General features: G+C 36.7%; 1 protein-coding gene across 3 annotated transcripts in view; it reads left to right on the top strand.

The window, feature by feature from the left end:
- LOC106868717 (plexin-A1) overlaps positions 1-23137 on the top strand; it is a 131946-nt gene that overhangs the window by 10097 nt on the left and 98712 nt on the right. The window contains exon 1 of one of the 3 annotated variants that reach the window (XM_052968252.1): positions 2881-2899. The exons of the other annotated variants lie outside the window; for them this stretch is intronic. The gene's annotated coding sequence lies outside the window, so the exon portion shown is untranslated. Of the gene's footprint in view, positions 1-2880; positions 2900-23137 lie in introns of those variants that run through there. 3 annotated transcript variants of the gene reach the window in all.

The following is a 23137-nucleotide window of genomic DNA, read 5'->3' as shown; positions in this document are numbered from 1 at the left end:
TATATAATATATATATATACATTATACACTCACACACACACACACACTATCTGTTTCTTCCCTGTCTTATTTTTTCACAGACGTTGTAGGTTAGGTTTGAGGATTAGTGAAACAGCAGCTAAATAGTTACTTCTACTCTATTACCTCTGTCTCGTAGCCCCTTTCCTCCCTCTGAACCTCACCGCATCCCCACCACGGTCGTTGTGGGCTCTCTGCCACCGTCACCGCTATCCTTTTTCACTAACACCTTCTCCAACGTCACCCTGTTTAAGGAGGGCTATATTCCCTCTATCCCAACTCTCTTCCATTTAGTAGTGTGTAAGTTAAGGATAGCATGTATATAACTGCTAATAAAAAATAAAAAAAAACACGCACACATACATATACACACACATCTATTCTCACTTCCCTTCTCCATCTCTTTAAGGTAGACTACACACACACATACGTATATATACTCATGTGTAGGCAAGCACATTCATTCACACTAAATCACAGCACAATTTTTGCTGTAGAATTTATAAGCTCCCATATGCACAGTGTGTATGTTTATTCTTAAACTGAGAATATACATTATGTACAAACGTGGTTATGTGTGCGTGTGTGTGTATTCATTTGTCTGTCTAGGTCTCAGCGTTTAACACGTGTACCTACCTACCCCCCCCCCCCACAAGACTTCTATGCAGTCGTTAAACCTGCTAGGAATAACAGTCAAATCTCCCGAAAATCATAACCCTACTGTTTTATAAATATAGGGCATCAAATATTATTACATCCAATGGTAAAATAAATCGATCTAGTTTAAATCCTATGTTCATTCCCAAAATTTCTTAAAAGTAGAGTTTGAAGAGCTGTTATTCGTTCAGAGAAAATTAACAAGTTTTTAATTAGAACATTTATAAGAAACAAGATTTACGTTGAACATTTTGTAGAAGTAGTTACGCATGTGGGCGCAGGTGTGGTTGTATTGTACGAAGTTTGCTTCCCAACCACATGGTTCTGGGTTCAGTCCCACTGCATGGCACTTTGGGAAAATGTCTTTCATTATAGCCCTGGGTCAACTAAAACCTTATAAGTAGATTAGTAGATGGAGACTGAAACAAACCCGTCATATATGTATGTGTGTGTGTGTGTGCGTTACCGTCCCCTTGCCTTGACATCATGTGATAGTTGTAAACAAACGTCACCGACATGCAAGCAGTGTCCTTTGTTTCCAATCTTCCATGAAAAGATATCTGGTTATGCAGAAATATCTTACTTGGAAACAGGTGAGGGTTAGTAATGGACAAAACATCCTTTCATAGCAAATCCACCTCAATAGATTCCACTCAACCCATGCAAGCATGGAAAAGTGGATATTAAAACAATGATATCATCATCATCATCATTTAACGTCCATTTTCCATGCTGGCATGGGTTGGATGGCTTGACAGGAACTGGTAAGGTTACGGGGTGCACCAGGTTCCATAGTTTGTTTTGGCTTGATTTCTACAGTTGGATGTCCTAATGCCTACAACTCCACAGTGTATTGAGTGTTTTTTATGTGGCACCATCATCAGTGCTTTTTAAGTGACACCACCAGCAGTGCCTTCTACATGGCACCAGTACCTACTTCAATGATATGTTCTTGAAATAAAGGTTTTTTTGAATCTGATTGAAAAATGTTGTTGAAAAAAAAGGAGAGGAATCAACATACATGATCAAGGAAGCCGATAGAATCGAAATACAACAAATTGTTTCATTCAGCTGAAATGTATCTCATAATAAGAGTAACTAAACAAGAATAGACAACAACCAAATTATGATGTTCTTTCTTTGAATCTTAAGTTCCATTTATTACAACCAGTGCATAGTGAAAAATGGTGAATAACTAAAACCTCACATGGTTGTATGAGGATTACTACCCAAATAAATCACACACACTAACACTCATTTCATTCTATCTACCTCTCACTTTCTTATACATCACATAAACATCATATAAAGTCTGTTGCCTGCCATCTGGTTCTTAACGCCCCATCTGGCCATATTCATCAACCATACATCCTTCATACTCATCAAACACATACACACACACACAATGTACATTCATCAGTTACATACTTTTAACGTCACACAATAATGTCTGATGTTTATGAAGAAATAATTAAGCTCATCTCTACATGACAGACCAGTCTACTAGCAAAAAACAGCCAAATCACTCTTAAATCACACCGTATTCTTTTTTTAAAACATTTGAATGACTCATTGGATGATAGTCTGTAAAGAAATGGATTGTTCACAGCTGGATATCTGTTTACCATAATTCTGTTTGATCAGAGCTGACCTGGGACTAAACAATAACATCAATACCCACACAATTTACATACATCATACTAATACACATAAAAACAAACACTATACTTATCAGACACAGTGGTAAGATCTGAACTATTGACTTTATATTTCTCCTTTAGTCCAGCATCTTAATCTCATAGCTTTTGTACTTCAACTAGGAACACATCTACAGACTTTTGTTCCCGGTGAATCTTCCATATTTTAGTTCTAATTAAGCATAAGTAAAAACCCTCATTGGAGTACTGCTTATTTGTATGGGTCTGTGCTATGGTTGCTTCACATTAAGACATGCTAGACCTGAGGTGAGGGACCTGACCGTAGCCTAATGGCTGACTACTTTTGAGCTTCTAAATGAAGTAGTACATTTGGGGGGAAAACTGTTATGTTGGAATATATTTTTTTGTTGATTTTAATTTTATTTAAAGCATATCTTTTCAACTAATTGTGAATTTAAGAAACTCCAATTTATATTTCTTTATTTATAGCTGTAATGTTTAAAATAATAACAATTGCACATAAAACATGGAAATCCAAAGAAATTTTGGAAAAAATTACAATGGAGGTATTTATTCTGAAAATCTACCTTTGTTTTTACATTTTGTTAAAGTTTTTAATGAATATTTGTATTTTATAAATTAATTGGTTTAGCAGCGTCAAAATTTTCTTTTTGAAATGCGGCCTGTTTGGATGACATTGACCTTCTAACATGAACAAGGTGCCCATTTCTATCCTTGACAATATCTTAAAGAAGGCCATCCATTCTAATTGGTAATTATTTACTCACCAATATACTACAATCATTATTTCATTGAATTATAGTTTCTTCTCCCTACCTCTTCTATGATTCTGCTAAATTGTCCACTGTTCTTTTGAAGTAGTGGATGGATACTTTCTACTTCAAGACCTATCTGTTTAAGCAATCTTTTTCTCTCTCATCACACTTACTCCGACTCACCACCTGACTCTTCACTAAACACTTCCCTTCCAGAAGATGGTGGTCTTCTTAGAACAACAGTCTTCTGGAACTCTCCACATCTACCTCTGTACATACCTTTCCTACAAACATTGACTTTTATATGTTTAAGATAAACACCAATTACATAAATCTCATCATACTTAGAAAGCCTACAAAAGTAATGGTGACTGCCCCTTCTTCTACATATCTTAAAAGAAAGTGTGTTTGTGTCTATATTTATGTGTATGTTTATCAGTGTAAACCAGGTTCAAGCCCTTCATGTTAGCTTAGTCATTTGAGGATAGAGATCAATAAAATAAATACTAGGCTAAAATATGTACTGGGTTTCATATGATAGAATAAAACTTTCAAAGGTAGTGCCCCAGCATGGCCATGGCCCAGTGACTGAAACCAATGAAAGAATCAATAAAGGAAATATTTAATTTTTTTTCCATTTGCTTTCTCTGCATGTTATACTTAAAAAGAAGATTTGTAAATATGAAACAGAGCCAAAATAAATGAAATATGGGATGTTTATTTAGAAGAAAAAAGTATGTTGGCCTTGTTTTTAAAAAAAAACATGCAGTATAAATTGAATAACTTCATGACTTACAGGAAAGGTAACAGAGTCCCCCCCCCCCCGCACACTCCAAAATTGTGTATTTATTTTTAAAATAAAATATCTATTGTTTAATCATTTTTAACTTAAGTACGTCATCGTTGTCATCATGTTAACATCTACTTTTCCATGCTTGCATGAGTTGGATGGAGTTTATTGAGGCAAATTTTCTACAACCAAGAGTCCTTCCTGTCACTAACCTTTACTTGTTCCCAAGCAAGGTAACATTTTCCCCAAGGCTTAACATGTTTCTGCAGGATACTGGAAATGAATGACACTGTTTGTTTGACAGTGACTCTCTTTTACAACTCTTATGCAATGTCAGGACAAGGATATACAAACATACACACACTCATGCAAACATACAGGCACATACATACAGTACGTAGTGGACTTTTTTTCAGTTTCTATTTATGAAACTCACTCAAAAGGCTCTGGTCAGCCCAGGGCTATAGTAAAAGACACTTGCCCAAGAGAAAAGCTGACAAAATTGATCCTAGTATTTCATTGATGTTTCATTTTATTGACCCCAGAAGGAAGATTTAGTTGGTTTCTGCAAGATTTGAACATAGTAAGACAAAACTAAATGCCACAAGCGATTTTGTATGATGCTCTACCAATTCTGTTTTCCTTCCTTGGAACACCAGATTGATGAATAAATCCTGATAACTTCCTTGGCAAGTACTATGTGCTTGTCATGGGATTTTTGGATGAGAATACGAAGATGGTTTCCCTATTGCATTTCTTTACATATTTCTTTGTAGAAGACATTCTCTTCTCAACAACAGATACATTCACCAAACCTGTCAAGATTAGAAGGGATTGTTATTATCATTTACATTATTTAGAACAGCTTCATTCGTTTCATAGGCTCATCACTGAGGTCTTGCTTGACAAGCTAGGTTCCTGTGACAAGCCTACAAAACTAAGTTTTTTGTTGTACACATTTCATGACATCCTTGTCCTCACATATGCATATATATATATATATATATATATATATATATATATATATATATATGTGTGTGTGTATAGATGTAAGTATGTACATACATGTATGTATATATGCATATATATATATATATATATATATATGCATATATATATATATTATTTATATTATATATATATATATGTATATACACACACACACACACACACACACACCCACAATTTTGCATGGGAAGGGTAGAGTTCATTGAAGTGAATCCAGTGTATCACTGGTACTTATATTCATTACTTCTTGACACTCTGTAATCAGGTAGATTTGTGTTGGCTATGATTGTCTGAGCTGGGCTAATAAGAACAAAACTATTCTAGGGCTGTCAGCATAACCACTAAAGATCTGTCTGACCTTCCTCCTTCTACATATTTTCAATTAATTTGAAGTTAACTGAAGCTTTAAGAGTTCATTTCCTTGCCTCTTTTGAAAGAAATGTTAATTAACACTAATGGATTTCCTACTCATGACGGTTATAAATTTTAAACGATGATAAATTATTTTTGGCTTACCACATCACGTATGGTAGCCACCAACATAAATATATATACGTACGAATGTATGTATAATGTATGTGTGTGTGTGTGTATATATATATATATATATATATATATATATATATTATTTAAAACAATTTGATTTAGTTCAATGCCACTTAAAATTTCACGGGCCTCTGACAGCATCCCATCTCTTTCGGGTTTAGATTACAGAATCAAATTGTTTTAAATAATACATGTAACTCCTACTAAATGTATTGAGTACCCTTTTCTTTGGTTTGTCCACTCACTCTTATCGTCATCATCATCATCATCATCTTCTTTTAACATGCATTTTCCATACATTTGTGTGTATGTAATGTTTATGCGTGTGTGTGTGCATGCCTGCATGTATAGAATCATTGTTTTGATCTTTTGAATGTGTTGTACCATTCATTTATTCACTTCAGTCGTTTGACTGTGGCCATGCTGGAGCACTGCCTTTAGTCGAACAAATTAACCCCAGGATTTATTCTTTGTAAGCCTAGTACTTATGCTATTGGTCTCTTTTGCCGAACCGCTAAGTTACAGGAATGTAAACACACCAGCATCGGTTGTCAAGCAACGGTGGAGGGACAAGCACAGACACGCTCCAATGTATGTATATATACGACAGGGTTCTTTCAGTTTCTGTCCACCAAATCCACTCACAAGGCTCTGGTCAGCCCGAGGCTACAGTAGAAGACCCTTGCCCAAGGTGCCATGCAGTGGGACTGAACCCAGAACTATGTGGTTAGGAAGCAACCTTCTTACCACACAGGCATGCTGCGCCTATGTTCACATGTGGTAAACTGGACTTTCCGAGACAGTGTTTTTAATAGCCAGAGTTACCCTTCCTGATGCCAACCCTTCAAATTCTCTCTCACAACGCAAAGGAATGCAGTGTACATATTGTAAAAACCAGGATATACAGGGAATGAGTTCTCTGTACACACACACACACACACACACACACACATACATGTATATAATATTGTACGTTAATTCATTCACCAGCCGAATATAATTATCATCAAATTTCATATATGTAGTCTATCCTTTTTCATTTGTTTCTTCTTGGTTTCTATGTTTGTTTTTATTTATGGTTATTTTTTTCATTTTTATTTATATTTTATAATGGTATTTTAGCTTTTGCATTCAGATACATGCACACCCACACACACATATTCATATTTATACTTTTCATTACATGCTTCTTGGAAACTTAATTTTAAATAAAAATGTAAAATGTACTTTCCACATGTGTAGACGCACTCCCTCTCTCTCTGACACACACACACACACATACATACGGAGATATGCGTATGCATATGGACACTGTGTATATATATACATGACTTATATACATATACAAAGGCTTCTTGTGTGAATATAAACCCACATATGTACAAACATGCAGACGTGTACATCTGTAAGCAGCCATACAAAGATCTGACTCTGAATGCATATGAACATATAAGTATTCATGTATGAATATATTTATACATGCATACACTCAGGCATAAACACACATACACATATACACAGACAGTATGTGCATACACACATACACACACACATTTGTACATGCCTGCATATATTATTAGGGTATTTGGATCATGATCATAAAGTGAGTTCAATTCCTGGCGGTGCATTGTGTTCTTGAACAAGAGACAGGGTCGTCTGAAGGCAACTCTAGGACTTGTAAAATTATGGACACCTCCAGTCATTTATAGCTATTTTAAATTTGGTCAGTGTGGTGGTCATTGCGCCATGGGTCATCACATACAGTTGAACAATGTGATGATGGCAGTGGTGATGGCCATATTGTGGTTGGTGATAATGCCAATACTGGTGTGCTGGTATTGATGCTAGTTTTGTTGTTGTTTAGCCCTGAGTCAACGTTGATCTAGCAGACCTATGATCACTAGCATTCCAACTATGACTATCACTTCTTTTTCTATATCTAAGACTAAATTGCCCAATGAGTCTCTCTTCTTTTAAGAGAATAGGACTGTGATTTGTGGAAGTGTTGTCTGCTACTTCTAGCACATCTAATGTAGATGTTTCCACATATACTGATGTATGATGTAGATACTTCCACATGGTGTTGATCCTGGTTTAGTAGGTTTTGCTGGTCACGTTATTTAATCACAGATCAGTTTTGATTGAGCAGCTATGATCAGAGTGATTCCAACTTTGATCATATTAATCAGGCTTCTTATTTTAAAGCCTAGTGCACCCCATACAACATAGGCTAATATGTCCCTTTTTTTTTTAAGTTGTAGGCTATAATTTAATGTAAATTTGGTTATTTCTAGGGGGCCAGTTTGAATTTCATTGAGGTTAACTTTGCCTTTCATCCTTTTCAGGCTAATAAAATAAGTACCAGTTGAACACTGGAGTCGTTTAATCGACTTAGCCTGTCCCCAATTACTGGCCTTGTGCCAAAATTTGAGATCATCATTATAATTATTATTATTATTATCATCATTATTATTATTTATAATAAAGGTGGTGAGCTAGCAGAATCATTATAACATTGGAAGAAATGCTTTGTAGCATTTGTTTTGATTTGTTATTTTATGAGTTCAAATACCACGAAGGTTGACTTTGCCTTTCACTCATTAGGGATCAATATAATCGACTGGTCCCCTCCCCCCAAATTATCGGCCTTGTGCCTATAGCAGAAAGGATTATTATTATGATTATTATTGTTATTATTATTGAGCTTGCAGAATCATTAGCATGTCAGACAAAAATGCTGAGCAGCATTTCATCTGTCTTCACGTTCTGAGTTCAAATTCCACCAAGGTCAACTTTGCCTTTCATCCATTCCGAGATCGATAAAATAAGTACCAGCTGGACACTGGGGTCAATGTAATCAACTTATCCCCTCTCCTGAAATTACTGGCCTTTTTCCAAAATTTGAAATCATTATTATTCTTATTATTTTAAATCCAGCTTGCACTGCAAGTCACTTCCTTCATCATTTGTTGACTAAAGATCTCAATGTTTTTGAAACCTTCCAAGTAAATCACTTCTTCCTACAGTGGCAAGCTGCTTTTATGCTACAAGGGAGTACCCAGGTTCTTTCTGCCACACTGGAGCACTTTCCCCCTCCCTCAATTATCCATAGAGCCATCAGAACAAGCTGAGTGCAGCTGTACCAACTCCAGTCATGTTGGAACTATTTTTTCGCTGCTCTCTGAGGATTTATTCTTTGCTCTCAGCTTTTGGTCTTTATCTTACAGGCATGAACAACACAGATACATATAACATTATATAAATATATATAACATATATATATATATATATATATATATATACACACACACACACACACATATATATATACACATACATACATATATATACACACACACTCTCTCACACACACACATGTATATATATTAGATTTCATCTATAGGATGGTTTTGTTGGAGCAGTTCTTTTTATAGCCCTCCCCATTGGTGAGCACTCAATTGTAAAGTAAGAATTAAATAATTTCTTTGGGTTGTTTTGATGTTCAGTCAGATCAACTGAAGTAACCTGAGTCATATATCTAACTCGGGGGAAAAACCAATGATAGGAGCTTGTTGAAAGTCATTCTGTCTGCGAGAAATAACTGTCAAAACTTCATAAATTACTCCCTACTGTCTTTTGAAATGTAGTGGTTCACAGAATAATGTACTTCTAGATTCGCTATTCCTGAAAAGATAGGGTAGTGATGCTGGTGAGCCTTTGATCATCGATCTTCGCAGCCTATGGCTAAACAACACTAACAGCAACGACCCTGTTCACAATGACTATTATAGTACATGTCCAGCAACTTAACCCTTTAGCATTCAGATTACTCTGTCAGATGTAATGCTTAAGGGGGTAGAAGGTGAGAGAAATATGATTCATTGGCAATTTTATTCAACAGTCAGCTGGCACGTGATAGCTCAACCTGCTGAAAATAGCAACCAAAACTCACTAATCACATCTTAATAAAGGTTATATTGAAGAATATGGTTCCTGGGTACGAGACTCACAACTAAAATGCTTTTCATCATAGTTTTGTTTGAATATAACTGATTTGATAATAAACAATAACAAAGTTTACTTCAAGCCAACAACGACAACACACACATGCACTATTTATAATATTGGGTATAATTTATGATGAGCTAATGAAAGAACCTACAGAAATCACTAAATTTCTTTCAGATCATATCATTATCATCATTTAACCAGCTTCCATGCTGGCATGGGTTGGACGGTATAAGAGGATCCAGTGTGTCTGAAGATTGCATCATACTCCAGTGCCAACTTTGGCATTGGGTGCTTGTGAGGTTGCCATGCAGTTCACGAGTCTAAGATCCCTTTTGAGTGAGTGGGGCTACAATAAAGAGGAATATAGCTTTATGCTAGGAGATGAGAGATTAAAGTATGGAAGAAGGAGCCAGAACAGAACTGGTTACTATTGTTTTAAAAAGAAAAAAAGGTAAGAAGTATTAGACTATGTAATACTAAATGCTGAAAAAGATAAGATGGTCAAGTTAAGAAAAATCTTTGATCATTTGTCTCTGTTTGAATTGGGCTCACCTATGATTGAACAACTTGTTAATTTGATAATATATGACTATGTAATAAAGGATTGGAGAGGTCATTCTGCTAATTAACAACACATTATTTCACATCTTTACTGTTGTTAATTTGGTTTTTCTTTTATATCTTTTACCTGATTCAGTCATTTGACTGCACCATGCTGGAGCACCACTTTCAAGGGTTTTGGTCAAACAAATTGATCCCAAGGTGTACTTTGTTTAAGCCTAGTACTTATTCTATTGGTGTCTTTTGCTGAGCTGCTAAGTAATGGGGATGTAAACACACCAATACCAGTTGTCAATTGGTGGCAGGGGGAACAAACACAGACAGACACATGCACACACACACACACACATAATGGGCTTCTTTCAGTTTTTCTCTTCCAAATTCACTCACAAGGCCTTGGTCAGTCCAAGGCTATAGGAGAAAACACTTGCCCAAAGTGCTACGCAGTGGGACTGAACCCAGAACCATGTGATTATGAAGCAAATTTCATATCACACAGCCATGTCTGCGCCATTAATGTAGTTAATATAATTAATAATCAATTACAATAAAGAAGTGAACTACAACCAGTGTGTGTATCTTTATTGGGAGAATGATCCTCCCAATGTAAAAGAATATCAGTTTCAGCTAAAAAATTTTTTGACACAAAGAATCTTGTGAGACAAATACATAATAAATTCATGACATTCTAGAGTTTTCATATTATGTCATGTTTGGTTACCATGGACACATAATGGTAATGAATGATAACTAATATAACAGTATGTTATAATGGTATGTACATCTGATACTAATGGATGGTAACCACTATGGTGGTATGAAGAGAGTGATAAGAACATGTATTGTAAGTGTGTGGAAACAGGTGTACAGGTGCATACTGGTGGTAGATTGTGACCAGTATAGTGTCATGATGACATGAACATGTGGCAGTGGTGGTGGCGGCAGCGGTGGTGGTACCAGTAGTAGTAGTAGTAATGATAGTATGTGATAATTGCAGATTGTATTCATGTCTGGAGATGAAACATAATGTAAACATGATGGATAAAAATTGATCATAATGATGACGATGAAAAATGATGAATGTGATATGACGAAGAGGAGTAGGAGGAGGAGGAGGAGAAGAATGACAATGCTTCAGAGACCAAAGCAGTACCAATATTGCCGAGTCATCAAAGGTGGGGAGTGAGATTACGAGACTTCATCCCCTGCTTGGTGGGGCAGGGCTGTCTTTATCACCCCTGCTGATAACACTTTCTCTCTCTCTCTTCCTTTCTTTCTTTACTATTCATACCCTTTACCTTGAATCCACCCCACCCCCCGATTAACTGAGATTAATTTTAAAGAGGTTTAAAGAAGAAAACAGAATTATAATATGAAATAAACATTTTTAAATGGTGGTGGGGAGGGGAGCAGGGGAGTTTCAAATAAAAGACTCTTTGAAGTATTGGTGAGATTGTGGTGGAGATGGTGCTGGTAGGGGTTTGGAGATATGAGTGATGGTATTAGTGAAGTTGTTGTTGTTGTTGTGGTGGTGGTGGTGGTAAAAGATTGTTAATGGGAGTGGTGAAGATAGCATATAGCCGTTAGTGATGATGGTTGTGAGTTTGTAATGGTAATAGTGTTAGTGGTTGCAGTGATAATGTTGATAAGGTGGTGGTGGTAGTAACGGCAGTGGAGGTGTTTGTGGTGATAATGTTGATAAGGCTGTGATGGTGGTGGTGGTGGTGGTGGTAGTGGTGGTTTTTAAAATTCTGCTATAATGTTCAAAAGTGTTCCATTCACAACCTTCCTGTTTTATTTTCAGCTGTAGTATGTCCATCCTTATTTAAGATCTTGGGATGTCATTAAGAGAAAAATTTGGCTGCTATTTCTAGCTAGTCAAAATACTCCTTAGAGTTCATATTCTGTTATATTGCATGCACACACGCGTGTGTGTATGCATGTGCATGTACATGTGTACATTACTTACCTGTTATAAGCATGTAAATGTGTGAATGCATTTTTTCATTTGCCAGCTTTCTCTCTCTTTACCTCTCCCTCCCCCTCTCCCCCCTCTTTCTCATGCAGCCATTTTCCTTCTGTTCAAAATACTAGTTTTCTTGTAACACTACATCACATTGCACTACAACTCTACACCATTCTACCCTATACCACTTTACCTTTTACTTGTTTGTCATTAAACTGTGGCCACGCTTGAAAAATTTTTAGTCGAATGAATCGACCCCAGTACTTGTTTTTGTAAAGTTTGGCACTCAATCTATCGGTCTCTTTTACTGAACCGTTAAGTTACAGGGAGGTTAACATACCAATGCCAGTTGTTAAGCAGTGATGGGACACAAACAGGCACAAACACACACATACTATGGGCTTCTTTCAGTTATCGTCTACCAAATCCACTCACAAGGCTATAGTAGAGGACAGTTGCCCAAGGTTCCATACAGTGAAACTGAACCCGGAACCATGCAGTTGCAAAGCAAGCTTCTTACCACTCAGCCAAGCCTGCATCTAGTACACCATAGTACACTAAACACTATGCTTCATTAGATTACACTACACCACTTTATGCAACATGACTCATCACTGCACACACCTACATGGCCACTGACCTGCTAGAAATAACAGCCACATCTCCCTCAAAACTGATGGATACATTGAATATTATGTGTTAAAAATCCAAAACTAAAGGATCTAAGCTAGAACACTTCAAACAGGGCTAAATTAGGGTTAACCCACTTTAAAACAAACATTGCACCATGTCATATAGCACCACACCACAATATAATTGATTTCAAATTTTGGCAAAAAGGCCAGCAATTTAAGGGGAGGATCGGCCCAGTATATTTTATTGACCCCGAAAGGATGAAAGGCAAATGCAACCTCAGCAGAATTTGAACTCAGAATATGAAAACAAATGAAATGCTGCTAAGCATTTTGGTTGACATACTAACAATTTTGCCAGAATATGTTTGAGAAATAATTCTTTATTTGTGGGTTAACAATGCAACCAATGGTTTCATGTGGAGAGATCTTCACAATTGTTCATGCATACCTCATGGAAGTCTTGGTAGCCATCTCCATTTTGGATGAAAGGTTACAAGAGGCTAAAATTTTTTTGTATATATATATATATATATATATATATATATATATATATATATATAGCGTATTTTAACATGTATAAGGAACCCTTTTTTGTCAAAAATTAGGTTAAAAATATGGGACTTTCTTATACATGGATAGTATTATAATCTCTTACAAAACCATTTTTCCAAATTTTAAACCCCCAAAATTAAGGAGTTCCTTATACATGAGGGTTCTTTATACACGTTAAAATATTGTATATATACATACATACATATATATATATATATCCATACATACATACACTCACAAGACATTGGTTGGTCCAGGCTAATTAGATGACACTTGCCAATGTTGCTCCTGTGGGACTGAACCTAAAACCACATGTTTGCAAACCAAGCTTCTTAACCACACGCGCGCACACTTACTCATACAAACAAAAAAATATGTTGACTGCAGCTAGAGATTTCCTTTGATCACATGTTTACTTGATCAGAGCTGACCTGGGGTTAAACAACAACAGCTCCAGCAGCAACGCCAACACTATACCATATCACAATCCACCATATGACTTTACCCCCCCCACCACCACCACCACCACCATGCCATTCCCTCCATCCTCATTCTTCTTTCATCATCATCAGTCTATTTCTTCATGGCTCATTGGAACTAAATGCTTTCTTTTCACTAAGTGCGGGCATCTTTCAAGTTTTATTCTCCTTCCTCACAAACCATCCTTGCCTTCATCTCTCTCTCTCTCTGTTTTTGATATATCTCTTCTCATTTCATCTTAGTCTTCCTCATTGCTTTTGTATTTTTCCATTCTCTATTTTCTTCTTTTCTCCTCTTTCTCTGTCTCACTTTCACTTTTCATGTTTTCTCACTTTCTTTTTCCAATTATATTCTCTTGCATTACATACACAAATGCTCATGTACACACATACCATAAATCAGAGCTACGTACGTCTCTCTCTGTCTATTTCCTTGCTTTTCTGTGTATAATGTGTATGTATGTATGTATATATATATATTCCTTTTTCCTTTCTTTTCTCTTGTCTTCAGTTCATTGCTAATTTCGGTATTGAAGGGGAAAAAAAATAAATTTAAAAATAGAAATATTAAAACAATAAACAAGAAATTGAATCAGATGAACAAACAAAAAGACAAACAACAACAACACAAGTTAAAGAAATAAAGCAAAAAGTGACAAAAATAACCGCAGAAGGAGGACATTTTTTTCTAAATATTTCTCTCTTCAACAGCTACAAGAGTTTTGCATTCCATTTGCTTTTCGGATCTTTTTTAAAACGGGGGCCACATTTTTCATTAACGAAACACTTTGAAACTTGGATCACTGGTAGAATGTGTCATATAAAACATCTTTTTCTCTTAGTCTTCTTAAAAAAAAAAGAAATCCATAAATTATTCCATGTTAAAGTTGTCGTATTTCTGTAATTTCAACCAATCACTGACGTCCATTCAGCCGATATACATTAAGTGCCGACTACATAAACAAACGATTCTGAAACAATTAACCCTAACCCTAACCCTAACCCTAGGGTTAGAATTAGGGTTAGGGTTAGGGTTAGGGTTAAAGCAAATTTAAAATGAAAAAAGCAAATAAAACGAAGAATCGTTTGTTTATGTAGTCGGCACTTAATGTATATCGGCTGAATGGACGTCAGTGATTGGTTGAAATTATCGAAATAAGACAATTTTTTACATGAAATAAATTCGAATACAAAAATATTTTTCTGTTCTATAACACAAAATAGATAAGTATACGAAGTTTGAAAGTCTTTCTGTACCAAAAACACTACGTAAAACATTAATGAAAAATGTGGCCCCCGTTTTAAAAAAGATCCTGCTTTTCTTCTTGTCATTAAAGGCCTATTATTGTTGTTTTTATTGGTATTCATGCTGGTGGTGGTGGTGGTGGTTTTTAATATTTTAATCTGTTCCCACCTTTTAAGTTGTTTCCTATCAGTCATCACAATCATTGTCAAAATCACCACAACCAATGCACTGTCATTGTTATCATCATCATCATAATGAAATCTAAGAGAAAAGTCTTTAAGTGTTTGTGTGACCTGCTAAGAAATAGCAGCCAAATCTCCCTCAAATTACACTATACCTTATCTTCAAGAAAATAAACACATTATACACCATGTATATATGGAGTGGCTGTGTGGTAAGGTAGCTTGCTTACCAGCCACATGGTTCCGGGTTCATTCCCACTGTGTGGCACCTTGGGCAAGGGTCTTCTACTATAGCCTCGGGCCAACCAAAGCCTTGTGAGTGGCTTTAGTAGACGAAACTGAAAGAAGCCCATTGTGTGTATATATATATATATATATATATGTGTGTGTGTGTGTGTGTCTGTGTTTGTCCCCCCCCCCCCATCGCTTGACAACCGTTGGTGGTGTTCTTACGTCCCCGTAACTTGGCGGTTTGGCAAAAGAGATCGATACAATAAGTACTAGGCTTACAAAGAATAAGTCTTGGGGGCGATTTGCTCGAATAAAGGCGGTGCTCCAGCGTGGCCGCAGTCAAATGACTGAAACAAGTAAAAGAATAAAAGAATATATATGTCGAATTTTTTAAAAGAAATACAGAAATATAGGGTCAGATCTGGAAAACATTTGATCTTAGGTGCAAGCGTGGCTGTGTGGTAAGAAGTTTCCTTCTCAACTACATGGTTCCAGGTTCAGTCCCATTGCATGGCACCTTGGGCAAGTGTCATCTACTATAGTCTTGGGCCGTTCAAAGCCTTTTGAGCGGATTTGATGGATGGAAACTAAGAGAGAAAATGGAGAAATCAAACAACAGGAGAGAAAGGCTCAACAAAATTAATCTCGTCTTCTATCGACATTACCATGCAGTCAATACCACTGAGTCTTATGTGCAAGAATAGGTCTATTTAGTCATCAATGCCATTACCATAAAGAAGAAAGTGAATTCTTGGATATGTAATGAAACCAACAACGAGGATATATATGTGTTTGTATCTGCTTGTCAACCGGTGTTGGTGTATTTACATCCCCATGTCTTAGCAGTTTGGCAAAATAGACAAATAGAATAAGTACTGGGTTTTAAAGAGACGTACTGGGATTGATTCATTCAGCTAAAATCCTTCAAGGTGGTGCTCCAGCATGGCCGCTGTCTAATGACTGAAACAAGTAAAAGACAAAAGGTAGATCTGCTCAGTTAATGCAGACTTGTGGCTCAACAACTATATCATCATCATCTTCATATTATATACTTTTATATTTCACAAATCTATATATTTATAATAATGGTTTCTTAATGATTGTGGACAACAAATATTCCTTTCTACTAAAGGCACTGAAAGGATGAAAGGCAAAGTTGTTCTTGACAGAATAATGAACAACAAATATTAACTGAAGAAAAGACCCAATATATAAGGTAGATCCAAAAACATATTTTAGAAAAGTTAATTTCAAAGTTTTACCAAGATTGATTTATCGAATGCACGCACACACACAAGCACTCAATACTAAAAGGCAATAGAACTCAAAATGAGTGCATATAAAATGTATTAAAACTGAATATTAACAAAATAAAAATAAAAAACACTCACAAGAATTGTAGTTGAATCTGATGTTTTTAATCATTTCATTGGCATTCACTTTTGAGTTATGTCAGATGGATTATTCAAACTCTGTGTTGCGTGTGTGTATGTGTGTAAAAATACATACTGGCCCAGGAAAAAGATGCTGTTGTTTACAACCATTGTTTTCCTAGCTTTGATGTCATTCATTATGTCTTATTCAACAAGAATGTGGCTGTTACTTGATATTGGTGGGCAGTACATTATCATGATGTGCATAGCACTAAGTTGTTTCCCATCGTTTGATCAAAGGGTTCATGTGTACTATATGTATGTACATATAAATATAAAAACACATTTATGATATGTTTACATTGTTTGGGGAAGATTTGTGTTATCTCAAACTAAGATTTTATAATTCTGTTTTTAAATCATCATCTTCATTTAACGTCTGTTGTCATGGGTTGGATGGTTTGACCAGGTCTGGAAGGTTGCACCAGATTCCAGTTTGTTTTGGCATGATTTCTATGGCTGGATGCCCTTTCTAATGTCAACCACTCCAAGAATGTTAATGAGTGCTTTTACATGCCACCAGTACAGGTGCCATTTGCATGACACTGGTATCTGCCATGACTGTGGTTTTACTTGACTTGATGGGTCTTCTTCTCAAGCACAGCATAATGCCAAATAGTCATTGCCTCCATGAAACCCAATGCTCAAAACCCAACATAATGCCAAATGGTCTCAGTCCTGGCCTCTGTGAGGCCCAAGGCTCGAAAGGTGCTTTTATGTGCCATCAGCACAAGTGCCATTTGTGTAACGCCAGTATCTGCCATGACTGCGATTTTACTTGGCTGGATGGGTTTTCTTCTCAAGCATTACATAATGCGAAAGGTCTCTGTCATTGCCTCTGTGAAACCCAACATTCAAAACAAGCTCAACCACTTTGCCTCTGTGAGGCTCAACACTTAAAAGGTGCTTTTCACATGCCACCTGCATGGGTGCTGGTTACATGACACCAGCATCAGCCACGACTGCAATTTCACTTGGCTTGGCAGGTCTTCTCAAGCACTGCATATCATCAAAGGTCTCAATCACTAGTCATTGTCTCTGTGAGGCCCAAAGTTCAACGACCATGCTTCACCACCTCATCCTATGTCTTCCTGGATCTACCTGTACCACAAGTTCCCTCCACAGTTAGGGATTGGCACTTCTTTACACAGCTGTCCTCATCCATACACATCACATGGCCATACCAGCACATTTGTCTCTCTTGCATAACACATCTGATGCCTCTTATGCCTAACTTTTCTCTCAAGATGTTTACACTCTGTTGAACATGCACACTGACGTTGCACATCCAGCAAAGCATACTGGCTTCATTTCTATCAAGCCTATGCATGTCCTTGGTTGTCACAGCCCATGTTTCACTGCCATGCAGCATAGCTGTTCACACACTGTCATTGTACAATCTGCCTTTCACTCTGAAAGAGAGGCCCCTTGTTGCCAGCAGAGGCAGGAGCTCTCTAAACCTTGCCCAGCCTAATCTTATTGTGACAGCTATGCTCTCGGAGAATCCGCTTCCACTGCTAACTTGATCACCTAGGTAACAGAAGCTATCTACTACCTCTGTTCATCATTCAACTTGTTGCATTCTTTTATCATCTCCTTTGTGAGTGAGTTTCCGCCTCCCAAGATCAGCTTTCACCACTTCTTCCTATATCTTCTTTGGTCTTCCTCTACCACAGTTACCTTCCATTTAGATCACTTGACACATCATTACATAATAGCCACCTTCCATACACATCACATATCCATACCAACAAAGTCTTCTTTCTTGCACAATTCATCCAGTTCTTCTTGTTTTTAGTTTTACCCTCAGCTCACTAGTGTCCCAACATTCTTTGCACACGCCCAGCGATGTATGTTGGCCTCATGTCTTTCCAGCCTTCACACATTCCCCAGTCAAAGCCCATGTCACACTATCCTGCAACATTATATTTCCTACTCAAGCTTTATGCAATTTGTTCTTTGCCCAGAGAAAGAAACCCTTAGTTGTCACTAAAGATAATAGTATTCTGATCTATTTTCCACTTTATTCTTAATCTGAAAACTATACTTTCAGAATGTTTCTACATTTGGATTGTTCTTGTTATTCAAGTTGGCAGAAGCATTTATATTTGTAGTTTGGACAAAATTCTTAGCAGCATTTTTTCTGGCTCTTTATTCTGAGCTCGAATTTCATTATGGTCAACTTTACCTTTCATCTTATTGGGGTCAATAAGATGAACACGGTGGGGGGGTCGATGTTATCGACTAAATTGTTCCCACTTAAATTGCTAGCTTTGTGCCAAAGTTTGAAACCATTATCATCATCATCATCATCATCATCATTTATAATAAGGCAGCAAGCTTGTAGAATCAATTGCACACAAGATAAAATTCTTAGTGGCATTTTGTCCACCTCTTGGTTCTGAGTTCAAATTCTGCCAAGGTCAGTTTTGCCTTTCATCCTTTCAGGATTGATGAAATAAGTAACAGTTGGGCACTGGGGTCGATGTAATTGACTAGCCCCACCGCCCCCTAAAAAATTTCAGTCCTTGTGCCTCGAGAAGAAAGGATTATTATTATTATCATTGCTAATGAATGTAATTTACGTCATTTAATCTACTCTCTCTCTTAGGAAAGGCATGAATTTCACATCATTTACCAAGTCCCTTTCCTTCTCCTTTCTCCTAAAATTACAGCTCTTTATGTCTTATCAAAAGAAATCAAACCAGCCTCCTCTTCATTATCATTATCGCTACTACCACCAACGCCACCACCAACAAGAACACCATTGCAACCACCATCGTCATTTTCTTCATCATCATCATCGGTTTTATTAATCCTTTCATCTTTTTCGGTATAAATGAAAGGAATGGGAAGAAAAAAGAAAAAGAAAATTTTGTTCTCATATTTCATTCAAAAATTCTATTTTTACGAATTAAATGCTTTTTAAAAGGAGGCAGGTAAATGGGGGTGAGAAAAGAGATGACAAGAACAATAACAACAACAACAACAACAATAATACGCTGTAAAATAAAACAGTTATACATAAATAAAGGGTAATTGTTTCTTCTTGTACCTTAGAAAATTTCAGAAAAGGGTTGCATGCATGCATGTATATTGATGTGTATAAGGGTGGGGAAGGCATGAACAAGTCATTTCTAGTTTGTTGTTGCTGGTACTGTTGTTGTTGTTCTAGTTAAGGCTTTTGTGTCTAGTCAGGAGAAACTGTTGTTGTAGTTTTGCCTTTCATCTCCCGAAATATTTTTATTAATTCTTTCACTTTCGTCTTTCATTAGAACAAGACTAAGACGAAAAAAAGAGAATAAACTTAAAAACAAACAACGAAGTTATAAAACGCAATACAAAAATAAACAAATGAAATAAATAAACAGCAAAAGTAATAATAATAAAATAGGAAATAAATAAACAGCAAAAGTAATAATAATAAAATAGGAAACAACGTTAACAAACCAAAACAAAAATAATAAACACTGAATAAATCATCTTTCTCTTTCTTTTCTCTCCTTTGATGTAGCTTTAATATTTTAAGGGGGGTGGAATTTGTTTGTCTCTTGTTAACAGCCTTCCTTCCTTGCATATTATCTTCGTCATCACTTCAAACATACCTTTATACTTGTCGTCTGTCTGTTGTCTGTCGTAGTGTGATAGTTAAATCTGCTTCTTCTGCATCTTCCTAACAACACACCATTCCCCCCCACCACCACCACCACCACCACTCAAAACAGTACCGAATCACACCGTATTATATCGCGTCATATCACATGATATCATATTCTTTTATTTCTTACTTCACCGCACCACAATACAACACTGCCCTGAAGTTTGTCACGCAACATTAATGGTTAATTTTTGTCTTTGTGTTTCAGTTGGTTTACACACACTCTCTCACACATATATGCATTCATTATTCATGAGAGATTTAGCTACTGTTTCTAGTAGGGCAAGGGTCTGTTGTTGATGTTGTTGGCACTCCGTCGCTTACGACGGTTCCAGTTGATCCGATCAACGGAACTGCCTGCTCGTGAAATTAACGTGCAAGTGGCTGAGCACTCCACAGACACGTGTACCCTTAACGTAGTTCTCGGGGATATTCAGCGTGACACATTGTGACAAGGCTGACCCTTTGAATTACAGGCACAACAGAAACAGGAAGTAAGAGTGAGAGAAAGTTGTGGTGAAAGAGTACAGCAGGGTTCGCCACCATCCCCTGCCGGAGCCTCGTGGAACTTTAGGTGTTTTCGCTCAATAAACACACACAACGCCCGGTCTGGGAATCGAAACCGCGAGTCCGCTGCGCCTCCACGGTCTATATATAGTTGTAAAAGAAATGGGTAATGTATGTGTGTTTGGATATGTGATGTGTAACTGGACAAATTTTGTGCGAATAAAGGACGTTTAATTTGGTGTTGGTGTTATTTAACCCTAGGTCTGTCTCGACCAAGCAAACCTATGGAGCAAAGTTACATTTGAAGCCATCCTCTCTTTCATTCGAACATGGTATATCTAGGATTACATTCTATAATCCTTTAATTGGTTTCAGTCACTGGGCTCTGGCCTTGCTGGAGCACTGCTTTCGATAGATTTAGTTGATTTTATAAGCCCCACTAGTTAGATTTCAGTCCAGTATGTTTCATCAAAATCTCTTTAATTAATGGCTTGGTTACTTTTTGATGTAATGACTAACAACTTGATGCAAGCACAAACATACACTCATATCTATATCACCATCATCATCATCATCATCATCATCATTTTTACATCCAATTTTTCCATGCTAGCATGGGGTAGATGAGTCTTATTGAAAAGGTACTATACAACCAAATATCCCCCCACACACACACACCGTTTTTTATAGGTTTCCACAAGGAGTCACTGTGCTGGTATAAACATATTACTGCTGCCCAATCCCTATAAATGCATAGACATGCTAAGTCAGACTCATGCATAAGCATATATGCACACTTGCATGTGTGTATAATTTCTGTTACTATTTGAATTGCTTCTGTCCATAATTTTCTGTCCTACTTGTATGCTGTTGTTCTTCACTTTTAGTCCTTGTTTGTCCATCAGCTCAGCGATATTCAGTATATCACTGACCTAACCATATATGAGTAGAATTTAAAGTCTTTGAATTTTAAAGGACTGAAATTACACTTGAGTCTGGTCTCCGTGGTCGATGAGAGGCTTTCCATGTTTACTCTTTGTCCTATTCTGATAATCATTTTAATTTCCATTTTGATTTTTCGTTACATATATGGGCCTTTAAAACTGATGGGCAGAAGAAAGGGAGTTACTTGCTCTATTGTGACCTTTGCAAATAAAGACACCCAAGGCCAGGTGATGTTAAACTTAATGCCGGATTAAGTCAAACTGGAGTGGAATTGCTTCACTCTGGAATTGAAACTATTATAAATTCAAATTACGACAAACGTAAATAAACAAACGAAGTTTGCTTTTAGAAGCGTTGAGATGTCTTTTAGAAAGTTAAAGAAGTGATTTTAAATTCTCAATCACAGAATAATGCTAATAATATAGCCTGAACAGGATAAACTAACCCTATTTTGTAGAGAAAAGTGTAGGTGGCTAGCTGTGGACTCGAACTCACATCCCCGTGATTACATGTCACGCTGCTTTGACCGATTAAGCTAAACTACCCACTACAATTCCTCTGCAAATTAAGATATATAAATCTCGCTTTATGAGACGCTCTCATATGTAGTGGGTAGTTTAGCTTAATCGGTCAAAGCATCATGACATGTAATCACGGGGATGTGAGTTCGAGTCCACAGCTAGCCACCTACACTTTTCTCTGCAAAATAGGGGTAGTTTATCCTGTTCAGGCTATATTATTAGCATTATTCTGCGATTGAGAATTTAAAATCACTTCTGAAACTATTATATTGCAACTATAATTGGACTGGAGTGATATTACACTGGGATGTAAGAAACAAAATAAAAAAATGACATTACTAATTTCTGAGTGCAAAAGAAATTGAGGGTTGCATTATATTTGAGATTGTATTGTTGTCAAGTAGAACCAGTAATCAATCTAGCGAACTAGAGCAGCCTTTATGTGGTTGTTTAACCTAGAAGAAATAGCAGTCATATTTCCCTCAGATTGTGTCCTACTGTCTTAAAAAGGAAAGAACATATTAGATAAGGTATTCATGTCTGTACATAGTATCAAATATAGACTGGGATAGTTGGAACACTTTCGATCATAGGTCTCCCCCAGGTTAACCTGGGACTAAACAACCTAAACAAGATATTCACACATCACACACACACCTTATATTGCTTATTTTCCTTTCCAGTTTTTCTATCTCCCCCTCTCTCTCTCTCTCTCTCTCTCTCTCTCTCTCTCTCTCTCTCTCTCTCTCTCTCTCTC

Source organism: Octopus bimaculoides, chromosome 5 (genome assembly GCF_001194135.2).
Source record: "Octopus bimaculoides isolate UCB-OBI-ISO-001 chromosome 5, ASM119413v2, whole genome shotgun sequence".
NCBI lineage: Eukaryota > Metazoa > Mollusca > Cephalopoda > Octopoda > Octopodidae > Octopus > Octopus bimaculoides.
The sequence above is the reverse complement of the archived record's forward strand: the minus strand, read 5'-3'. Positions and strand labels throughout refer to the sequence as shown.